We start from the raw sequence: 11,229 nt of genomic DNA on the forward strand, positions 1-11,229 counted from the left end.
GTGAACAAAGAGGGAGTCTAGGATGGACTTTGTGGTTAGAGACAGAAGTGGGGTGTGCTTAGGTAATTTTAGGGCCACAAAAGTATATGAAGACAAAAGGGACTTTGGTATCACAGTGACAACCTCTAAAACACAATATATCCAATAATAATTAGATGCTTTACTAACCTCTGAACTGTTAACTAGTCAGACTGCAACCAGTTCCCTATACATATTTCAAAAAGGGGAACCCCCTTGTTGAGACACCCACAACATGAATGGTCAATCACTAGACATTTAAGGAAAACTGCATTCTACAGAAACACTAAGAAGACAATGCAAAACAACTGACTTTCTTTTTTTTCTTTTTTTTTAATAGCAATCAACTTTATTGACATAATTTTTAGTAATAATTTTAGCAAAATTAGTAATTTTTATTTGATTTCAATTTTAATTTTTTTTTGTATAAGGTCTAAAGATTTTTTTTTAACTTTTATTTAATGAATATAAATTTCCAGTATACAGCTTATGGATTACAATGGCTTCCCCTTTCCATAATTTCCCTCCCACCCGCAACCCTCCCCTCTCCCGCTCCCTCTCCCTTTCCATTCACATCAAGATTCATTTTCAATTCTATTTATATACAGAAGATCAATTTAGTATAAATACTTCAACAGTTTGTACCCACATAGAAACACAAAGTGAAAACAACTGACTTTCTAAGGAAAACTTAATGTGGAAAGCAGAAGAAGATATGTTTTAAAAATTGTAATTGTGGGCGCGGCTCAATAGGCTAATCCTCCGCCTGCGGCACTGGCACACCGGGTTCTAGTCCTGGTCGGGGCACGGGATTCTGTCCCAGTTGCCCTCTTCCAGGCCAGCTCTCTGCTATGGCCCGGGAAGGCAGTGGAGGATGGCCCAAGTGCTTGGGCCCTGCACCCCAAGGGAGACCAGGAGAAACACCTGGCTCCTGCCTTCGGATCAGCGTGGTGCACCGGCCGCAGCGTGCCGGCTGTGGTGGCCATTGGAGGGTGAACCAACAGCAAAGGAAGACCTTTCTCTCTCTCTCTCTCTCTCTCTCTCTCTCTCTCACTGTCCACTCTACCTGTCAAAAAAAATTGTAATTGTGGAGTCAGTGCTGTGGCATAGCAGGTAAAGCCACTGTCTGTAGTGCCAGCATCCCATATGGGCACTGGTTTGAGTCCCAGCTGCTCTACTTCCAATCCAGCTCTCTGCTATTGCCTGGGAAAGCAGTAGAAGATGGCCTAAGTCCTTGGGCATCTGCACCTGTGTGGGAGACCCAGAAGAAGTTCCTGTCTCCTGGCTCCTGGCTCCTGGCTTCAGACTGGCACAGCTGCAGCAGTTGCTGCCATTTGGGGAATGAACCAGTGGATGGAAGACTTCCTCTCTCGCTATGTCTTCCTCTATGTAACTCTGCCTTTCAAATAAATAAATAAATTTTTAAAAAACTCCTAATTGCTTAACATGATGTCTTCCAATTCTATTGCTGGATAAGATTTCATTTTTTTGGCTGTATAATATTCCATTGTGTATATATACAATATTTTTTATGATTAATTTGATGATGGACACCTTAGTTGATTCCATGATCTTAGCTATTGAGAATGGTGTTGTTATAAACATGGTGGTGCAAGTATCTCTTTGATACATTGTGTTCAAGAATTTGGGGTATGTACCCCGTAATGGGATTGCTGGGTCATATGGCCAGTCTATTTTTAGTTATTTAGGCAATCTTCACACTTTTTCCCACAGTGGCTGCACTAATTTACATTCCCACTCACAGTGTATGAGCGTTTCCCTCTCTTCACATCCTTGCCAGCATTTTTTACTTACTCTCTGTCTTTTGGATAATAGGCATTCTGAAAAAGTGAGGTGATACCTCATTATGGTTTTGATTTGCAGTTCCCTGATGATTGGTGATATTGAACTTTTTTCCATATATTTATTAACCATTTGTATTTCTTCATTTGAGAACTGTCTATTCAAGTTCTTTGCCCATTTCTTATCCAGACTGGTTTTTGTTGTGGTTGTTGCTGTTGAGTTTTCTGACATCCTTATATATTCTGGATATTAATCCTTTGTCAGATAAGCAGCTTGTAAATATTTTCTTCCATTCTATAAGATGTCTCTTCATTCTAATGAGTGCTTTCTTTAGTGTTCAGAAGCTTCTGAGTTTGATATAATCCCATGTTTCCAGTTTTGCTTTTGTTGTGCCTGCACTTTTGAAGTCATCATCTACACCAATGTCTTGATGTTTCCACTACATTTTCTTCCAGCAATTTCATAGTTTCAGGGCTTAAGTTTAGGTCTTTGATCCATCTTGTGTATGGTGAGAGGTATGGATCTAATTTCATTCTTTTACATATAGACACTCAACGTTGCCAGCACCATTTAGGGAAGAGACTATCCCTTCTCCAATGTATATTGTAGGTACTTTTGTGAAAAGTCAACTGGATGCATGAACATGGATTAATTGCTGAGTTCTTTTTTCTGTTCCACTGACCTACGTATCTGTTTTTCTGACCATTCCATGTGTATTTTCATTACTATAACTTTGGAGTATGGTTTGAAATCAAGTATTATGATGCCACCAGTTTTCTTCCCCCTCAGGATTGCTTTGACTACTCAGAGTCTTTTGTGGTTCCAGATGAATTTTAGGATTTTTTTTCTAATTCTGTAAAGAATTTCATTACTATTTTGATGGGGATTGCATTGAGTCTGTAGATTGATTTAGGTAGTACGGACATTTTTACAATACTAATTCTTCTAATCCATGGACAAGAAATACCTTTCCTTTGTTCTGTGTCCTTGCTTATCTCTTTCATCAGTGTTTATAATTCTCATTGTAGAGATCTTTCTCTTCTTTTGCTAAAATTTATTCCTAAATATTAAAATTTCATGTAGATATTGTAAATTGGAATGTTTTCTTGAGTTCCCTTTCAGCAAGATCACTATTGGTGTATAAAAATGCTTCCGTTTTTATATGATGATTTTTCTATCTTACCACTTTACTGAATTGGTTTTTCATTTCTAATGACCTTTGGAGGAGTGGCTAGATTTTTCTATGTCAAAATCATGTTATTTACAAACATGGAAAATTTGAATTCTTCCTTTCCAAATTATATGCCCTTATTTCTTTCTGTTCCTTAACTGATCTTGCTAATACTTCTAATACTGTATTGAATAAGAGCTGTAATAGTAGACATCCTTGTATTGTTCCAGATCTGAATGGAGATGTTTTTAAGGTTTTTCCCATTTGGTATGATATTGGCTGTGGGTTTGTCATATATGGCCTTTATGCTTTTGAGGCATGTTCCTTCTATAGCACATTTGTGGAGAGTTTTTTAACCATGAATGAATATTGAATATTATCACATGCTTTTTCTGTATCTATTGAGATGATCATATGGTTTTTGTTCTTCATTGTGTTGATGTGATTTATGATGTTTATTGCTTTGGAAATGTTGAACCACCCTTGAATCACTGTGATAAATCCCACTTGATTGTGAAAACAATAAGTCAAGAAATACAAATCCTGCATATTCTTCATATTTGTAAGCTTAAAAAACAAACCTCAATCTGAACACAGAATATTCATTACTAGAGGCTGGCAGGGATATTGAGTTTGGATAGTGAGTAACAAATCAGAGTTAGAGAGAAGGAATAAGTTCTTAGTGTTCCGAAGCATAGAGGGAAGGCTATAGTTCACAATGACCTAGTATATATTGTATTAACAAATATACTTCAAGCTTGTAATCATAGAGTAATATTTAAGAAAGGGAAATATTGATTACCCTGATTTGGTCAGTATGAATTGTATACATACATTGAAATGTCACAATGTAGCTCATAAATATGTACAATTATGGTTAAGTAAAAATTTTAAAAAGAAAACATCAAAAAATTTTATTTGGCATTTTGAGATATGTCCAAGAGAATATTGAGATCATAGGCTAAAATTAGTCTGCTATGAAAAAGCAGTAATCAAAGAATAAGACAAAATTCAAACAAATTGAAAACATAGTTACTGGAATAACATAACTTAGTAAAAAGCAGTGGAACTAACTTGAAAAGTGTTTCAGTAGTTTGAAAGCTTAAGTCATGGAATAGAAATGGAATAGATTATAGAGCAGAAATGCAAGAGGACACTTCAAAAAGTTTATGGAAAACTGGAATTTAGAGATGTTTATTTTTGATGCAAAGCATTTGAAGTTCATTCATAGTTTTTTCATAACATGCATTTTCCATGAACTTTATTCAAGACCCATCATAAATGAGATTTTCAAATTTTTAAAAGTTTTAAATTGGTAAGGAACAGATCAATTAATAATATTGAAACAATTGGCTATGAATTGGGGAAATAATCAAGTTTAAGGATTATTTTGAATATGTTACCCTCTTCTGCTTCAATTTCTCCATCTCTACTGAATCATTCCCATCACCATTCAAAAATGTCATATATCTTCCATCTCTAACACCCCCTCCTCCAGCTCCATTTCCATTCCTCTGACGCTCTTCACAGCAGAGCTTCTTGAACTTATTGTCCATGGTTGGTTACTGCCACTCCCTCTCACCTTTCCATTCACTTGCTCCCCTGGAGCTTCCATTTCAGCACTCTGAAGTACCTGTTCTTGTCGCCAATAACCTCAGAGTTACTAAATTGAATGAAACCTCTCAGTCCTCATCCTACTCAACCTCTTGGATGCATTTAACAGATTTGATTACTCCCTTTTATTCTTCAAAAATTCTCCTCTTGGCTTTCATGACACCAACTCCTGTTTTTCTCTTACTTCAGTAGCCCTTTCTCCTCAACCTTTACCAACTTAATCACTTCTAGCTCTAGCTGCCTCATGAAGAGGCAGCTGTACTGTACATTTTTGTAGACTGATTCGTTAGGTTGCTTGAGTTGAGTTTTGTTTTAAAATTAAGCAGACCACCAATGCTATCAGTCCCTCTGTAGGTTTCCACAGATAAGCAATGTTCCTACTAAAACTTTCTTGTTGGCCGGTAGTTATCTTGTTATAAATCAGAAATATGTTTTCAGTGCAATATTCTTTTTTCATGTCTTTTAATATACTGAAAAAATCATATTTCAGAAAATCTACAGAAAGACCTTCCTTTAGCTTAGCAGTTTAAATATTGGCTATGAAATTTTTTAAAGAATTGGCTACATTTTCTTCTATGTTAAACCATCTGAGAAAGCTATGAATATAGATGAAGATGCTGCAAATGTGTGTAAAACAATGTTAACATTTAAAATCCTATGCTAACTGACAAAAGGTGAGAAACACTACGTCCCATATCATTTTTTACATGTTGACAAGAATGCTGTTTACTGCAAGTGAATGTCATCTAGGACTCATGTGTTGGAGGAAAGTGACTCAGGGTTTAAGGCTACAAAATCATTAACGGGCTGGGATATGGGGCACAAGTGCTATCAAATAGTGAGTAAAGTTCCACTATTTACTATCATTGGAATTAGCACTGCTCTTCTTAATGTTCTAGTTACAAACTTCCATGGGTTTTAAATGGTTAGCCCTAACCATACATTTGCTACAAGTCCTATTATATTTAGCACACACTTTTGAAAATTTTTTTCCAGGTGCATCATTACAATAGAAATACATGTACTGGTTATAAAATCCAAACTTCTTAACATCCTCATCCTTCCATGAGATAGCTACCTCCCAAATATGCCCTGAACACAACGCAATCACTTTTCACTATTTCCATAGCTACCATCCTGATCCAAACCACCAACTTTGCTTGCCTGTAGTAATAAAATAGCCTCATTTCCAATCTCTTCCTTCTAGTTCATTCTCCACATAGCGATTAAGAAGATCCTTTTAAGACACCAATCAGAATGCAGTGCTGCTTAGTCTATGTTTGTTCACCTCTCTAATGGATTTCCATTACACTCTGAATAAACCCACCCTCACTGCAGGCCTCTCAAGCCCTGCTCCGTCCTGGTCTAGCTCCCATAACCTCATCTGCCACCCCTCCTGCCATTGCTCACACTGCTCCGATCACATTGGCCTTGGACACACCAAGCTTATTCATGCCTCAGTCTTTTCTTTTCCTATTTTCTCTACTTGGAACCATCTTGCTCCAGCTCTTCATCTGGCGGGATTGGGATCTTCCCCATCATGTGGGTATTGACTTGAATGGATCCTCCTCAGAGATGTTCACTCCTTCCCACCCCAGCTAAAGAATTACATTCTGTCAGCAGGTTTTCTCTAGAGCATCATCCTGATTTGATTGGTTCCCTGCATCTACCATCTAATTTTATCTTTTAAGTATATATATTTAATATGATATAAATGTATAAATATTATATATATATATATATATATATACTCACGATCTTTCTTTCTTCAGTGTCCTCCTGTTAATTCTTGTATTTCTAGACATAGAACAGTGCCTGGCTCACAGCCTGTATTAATGGAATGAATGAACAGTTTAGTACTTCTGAAAGTTTCCGAAAGAAACTCCCAATTGTATGAGGCTTGGATACAAAAAGGTTAAAGTGGCTAGATTTGCAGGCTTGTTCTTGCATTCCAGGGATACACTTGCATACTCCCACTCATAGGAAGTTGTCTGCTGACTTCATCATTATGCCTGCCATCATTCCTCATGAATTCATATCGAAGTAGAACTGAAAATGAAGCTCAATGCCTTGGTGTTAACAAGACTAAGTTTGTAGCAGAAATACTGGCACCTGCATTCGAATCTGGCTATCATTTCTTCATTGTAATCCCACACGGAGCTACCCCTAATGCTTAAGGATGATAAATGCAGTTGGGCTGCAAGGGATCCAAACAAGCCGTAAATACACACAACTTTGACAACATTTCTAGCTTTCCAGAGAATAGAAAAAATAAAATGACACAGAAGAAGAGTATAGGGAAGTCAGAGAATCAAATCATTTTAGACATCAAATCAAGGGATGTTCCAGGGGGCATTTCCCTGTTTATTTAAGAAAGGTGTTTTATATCTAGAAATGAGAATTTCATAAGCTCCTCTATGAGGATCACAGAGCATCCTCTGTGATGAAATATCAGAAAATTTTAGAAGGTTCAAAAGGCTTATGGAGAATTGAAATTAAAAGATAAGTTTATTGTGGTACAAAAAATTGAAATTCATACATAGCTTTTTCATAATATACATTTTCCATGAATTTTCGAGGATCTCTAGGATTTCAGCATGGCCTTTTGCTATACTTCAAATCCAATTCCCTATGAAAGTGAAGAAAAACAATATAATGAAATTGTAATAATGTAATTGTTCTGTCCCCAAGTAGTGATTAACTGTGCCTTATGTTCTCTGAATCTTATCTCATTGGTTTTATATTACAAATAACTCTTGTTGTTCCTCTTCCCTTGACCTACTTGAAGTTCACATTTTTCTAAAAACGTGGGTCTCTGAACAGAATGCAACACTTTGGGATAATTTTTTCCAATCCTGATGAACCTATTTGCTTGTCTGTTACATGCCAGTCACCATTCTAGGCACTGGAGATAGGGCAGAGATCAGGACAAAGCCCTTGGCTATTCAGAGCTTGCATGCTGCTAGGGTGGTGTGACATGAGGTAGAGCGACAAGGAACATACATGAAAATGTAAGTTTAATAATTGCTCTGAAGAAGATTCAACAGTATTAGCATCAAAGGATATTTGGGTAGGGAGGAGGGATGGGTTACTGTGGATATAGAGGAGGGTCAGGATTTCTAAGTAGCTGATATTTAATCAGTCTAAAGGATAAAAAATCGTCCAGTTTGGCTAGAGATCCTCCCAGTCAGAGGTACCTGCAAAGAGGTGGGCATGAGAAACTGAAATGCTTGTGAGCCTGAAGAGTGATGGGCTAGGAAGAGTTCTGAGATGAGTTTTTAGAGAGTCAAGCAGGAGCAAGATATTTTGAGACTTTTTCTGAGCAAGCCCCAGCACAGTGTTTGAATTTTATTTTAAGTACTATTGGAGCACTTTAATAGAAAGCTATCAGGGCAATTGGGATAGTGATTTTTGTTTTAATGTCCTTGGTTGTTCTGTAAAAATTTTTCTTGGTGGGCCAGTGTGTGGTGCAGAGTTACTCTGCCGCCTGCAATCCCAGCATCCCATATTGGAGGTACTGGTTTAAGTCCCAGCTGCTCCACCTCCAATCCAGCTTCCTGCTAATGCACCTAGGGAAGTAGCAGAAGATGGCCCAGGTGCTTTGGCCCTTACCAGCAATGTGGGAGACCCAGTTAGAGTTCCAGATTCCTGGCTTCAGCCTGGCCCAGCCCCATCTGTTGCAGCCATTTGGGGAGTGAACCAGCAGATGGAAGATCTCTTTCTGTCTCTCCTTCTCTCTGTGTCATTTTGCCTTTCAAATAAATACTTTTAAAAATTTCTTGGAATACTGCAAAAGTGCAAGTGGGTAGTACAGCTTGGATGTTCTTTCAGGCAAGCAGGTTAGAGGTGATAGTAGTTTGTACCAAGGTGGTGGGAGTGGAGATGGGGAAAAGTATTCAGAGTCTGGATATATTTGGAGTTACAGTCAATAGGGCTTGAATATAAGAGATAAAGGAGGCAAGATTTTTTTGGTTTGAACAGTTGTGCAGAGGTGGTAAGACTGGGAGAAGACTGACAAGGTAGGTGTAGCCAATGAACTGCTTCACATGAATCAGGATAAATGAATCCACTTAACAAACATTTGCTGAACTACTATGTGCTGATACTGGTCCAGGCTCTAGAATTGGTCTTGCTGGACCAATGTCACATTGTTTTTCAGCTGTGTCTTCCAACACAGGCATTACACCTGTCATTGAAGGAGGGTCCATGCTTTTATATTGTTCACTGCTACATCTCATCTAGCATATAATTGGGCACACACTAGCCCAACATAGACTTGCTAATTGGCTAAATCAAATTATTCAAAGATTTTATAGTGAGTGTGAATACACTAGATCAATAGTCTAACAGAATGTCAGTGAGATAATCAAGGTTTCCACTAAGGTAATTATCAGAAGCACTGAAGTGCTGTACACATTTTTTTAATTAAACTTTTATTTAATGAATATAAATTTCCAAAGTACAGCTTATGGGTTACAATGGCTTCCCCCTCCCAAAACTTCCCTCCTACCCACAACCCTCCCCTTTCCCGCTCCCTCTCCCCTTCCAATCACATCATGATTCATTTTCTATTCTCTTTATATACAGAAGATCAGTTTAGTATATATTAGGTAACGATTTCAACAGTTTGCCCCCATATAGCAACACAAAGTGAAAAAAATACTGTTGGAGTACTAGTTATAGCATTAAATAAGAGTGTACAGCACATTAAAGACAGAGATCCTACATAATATTTTTTTAAAAAAATTAATTAATTTTCTATGCCATTTCCAATTTAACACCAGGTTTTTTTTTTTTCATTTCCAATTATCTTTATATACAGAAGATCGATTCAGTATATAATTAGTAAAGATCTCATCAGGCATTCGGATCTGGCTGAAGAGCCCATGAGAGTATTGTAGGCATGGAAAGCCAAGATACCATGGAAAAGAAAAAAAAGAAGAAGAAGACCTAAATAAAAGATCTCTGCGAGTGAGATCCCAGTGGAAAGAACGGGGCCATCAAAGAAGGAGGTACCTTTCTCTGAAGGGAGGAGAGAACTTCCACTTTGACTATGACCCTATCGGAGTAAGATCAAAGTCAGCGAACTCTAAAGGCTTCCATAGCCCTGGCAACTCATGACTAGAGCCTAGGGAGATTACTGACGCCATGAACAGGAGTGTCAAATTGTTAAGTCAGCAACAGAAGTCACTGTGTACTTACATTCCATGTGGGATCTGTCCTTAATGTGTTGTCTAATGTGCAGTGATGCTATAACTAGTACTGAAACAGTATTTTTACACTTTGTGTTTCTGCGTGGGTACAAACTGATGAGTTCTTTACTAATTATATACTGAATCGATCTTCTGTATATAAAGATAATTGGAAATGAAAAAAAAAAACCTGGTGTCAAATTGGAAATGGCTGTACACATTTTTATTAATTCTAATCTGTAACTACTTAAGAATCACATCTGTGCTTTTTTAATTTACAAGGTAGCATAAAGTTGCTTTAGGGAAAAGAAGATAACCACATTTTTAAATATTAAATTCAGACATACATGTTTAGTTAAATATGGAAAATTTACATTAAGATGTAGGTTTACAAATATTGCTTGTTTAATTTCAAGGATAAACCTGGAAAATGGTAAATGAAAAGATGTTTTATTCTGGGGGGGCAGTTTTATTCTGTTGTAGTGCAGTGGATTAAGTTGTCACTCAGGAGGATGGTATACCACATATGAGCACCAGTTCAAGTCCTGCCTACTGTTTCCAATCCAGCTTCCTGCTAAGGAACCTGAGAAGGTAACAGAGGATGGCACAAGTCCTTGAGCCTCTGCCCATCCATGGAATAGGACATCCTATGGGAGACCTGGATGGAGTTCCTAGCTTCCAGCTTCAGCCTGGCATAACCCTTGCTGTCGTGGCCATTTGGGAAGTGAACTAGCATACTGAAGTCTCTCTCTCCCTCTCCTCCTCTGCTTTTCAAATAAATAGAAGTTTTTTAAAAGCTGTTTTATTCTGAGCTTGGCTCTTCTAATATTATCATTACTGTTTCAGCAGAAACTAAGAAGTAGTGCAGAAAGCAGAAGACTGGCAGCAAAAAAGCCATACTTTCATACTGCTGCTGCTATCCTAGCTTTCTGTAATCTAGCCTGGGATGAACACTGTATCTTAACATTACAGTCTTTAAGTTCTGCAGATAACTAAAATATGAACACAAGACAATCTGTTTATGCTTTCTGAGGGTAATGCATCTTAAACACCATAACATCAGTATTTTCTTGCTTTAAAAACCTTGGTAAAATAAACCTATAAAATTCCAAACAACTAAATGTCAACTTTACATGATGAAGTATTTCTGCTATGTAGTCATTTTCTGTGCCAACTGGTATCCAAGAATTTAGGCTATTTGCAATATCAACTTGTGATTTTGGAAAGGAATAAGTTGAACTTTTTTTCTTGTATCAAGAAGTTTTTTACTTAGTTATAAACAAATCCAGTCATGTAACATGAGATGTGGTAAGAAGCAAACATCCTTTGAGCCAACTGATTTTTAAAATTTCATTTTTAGATACATTTTTGCTTATTTCAAAGGCAGAATGAGAGAGAGAAAGGAAGAGACAGAGAAAAAAGAGATCTTCC

This window comes from Lepus europaeus, chromosome X, assembly GCF_033115175.1.
Source record: "Lepus europaeus isolate LE1 chromosome X, mLepTim1.pri, whole genome shotgun sequence".
NCBI lineage: Eukaryota > Metazoa > Chordata > Mammalia > Lagomorpha > Leporidae > Lepus > Lepus europaeus.